Below are 1,112 nucleotides of genomic sequence, written 5' to 3' on the forward strand. Positions count from 1 at the left end.
CTGCTAGTTTCCCAATTCCTCTTTCTACTACTATAAGAACTCCAAACGTCCTGGCCTTGGACTCCCAAGGGAAGGAGGACAGGCAGAGGAAACGGTAACATACCAGAAGCTAACTCTTAGAGAAGGACCGTATACTCTTACATTCAAAACTTGGGAGTGTGACTTTTCTGCCACTTCCTCCTCCCCACCAATGCCGCTCAGACTGTACCACTAGCTCAGAGCTCTAGGCTCCAGCTAAACTAGCTCCACAGTGCTCTCTCTCCAGCTGCTTTCATGATCATCTACCAGGACTTCTTCAGCCAGGTGAGATGTTCTCCGACATCTACGAGATTTGGGAGATCATAGATGGACTCTGCCTGGAGATGGAGGGGAAGATGGTCAGTAGGACAGAGGGTAACATTGATGATTCACTAATGGTGGAAATGCTTCCACTGAAGTCCCTGGCAAAGGTACTGGAAGCACAGTAATCACTGATGTTGCTATTGTCATGAACCATCATTTGCAGGAAACCGGCTTCACAAAAGAAGCCCACAAGAAGTACATCAAAGATTACATGAAATCAATCAAAGGCAAACTTAAAGAACAGAGGCCAGAAAGAGTAAAATCTTTCGTGACAGGAGGTGAGGAACAAATCAAACACATCCTAGCTAGTTTCAAAAATTACCAGTTCTTTATTGGGAAAAACACGAATCCAGATGGCATGGTTGCTCTGCTGGACTATTGTGAGAATGGTGTGACCCCATGTATGATTTTCTTGAAGGACAGCTTAGAAATGGAAAAGCGTTAACAAATTTGGCTATTACTTTGGACGCATCACCTTTTGTCGTAACTGGCTGCTGCTCTTCATCCACACAACACCAGGACTTACACAAACTGGCCTGATGTCATCTTGAGCTCTTCTTTTATTTTGACCTTGATTTATTTGGAGTGGAGGCACTGTTTTTAAGGCTTTTTAAAAAAAACATATAGGTTATCTAAAGATAAAATGCATTTAAACTCATTTGAGAGAATGACTCTTAGCTTAATACATATTTAAATCGATCCTGTGTTGTGTCCTGGAGAAGCTAGGGCCTGGTTGTAGACTACGGCTAGAAAGCATAAGACTGCCTGCA

General features: G+C 43.1%; 1 pseudogene; it reads left to right on the forward strand.

Moving 5' to 3' along the window:
* The first annotated feature begins 273 nt into the window (after positions 1-273).
* Positions 274-787, forward strand: LOC123793157 (translationally-controlled tumor protein-like; annotated as a pseudogene).
* The last annotated feature ends 325 nt before the right edge of the window (positions 788-1,112 follow it).

The sequence above is a fragment of the Ursus americanus genome, chromosome 13, assembly GCF_024610735.1.
Source record: "Ursus americanus isolate L20-20 chromosome 13, mUrsAme1.1.p, whole genome shotgun sequence".
Classification (NCBI taxonomy): Eukaryota; Metazoa; Chordata; class Mammalia; order Carnivora; family Ursidae; genus Ursus; species Ursus americanus.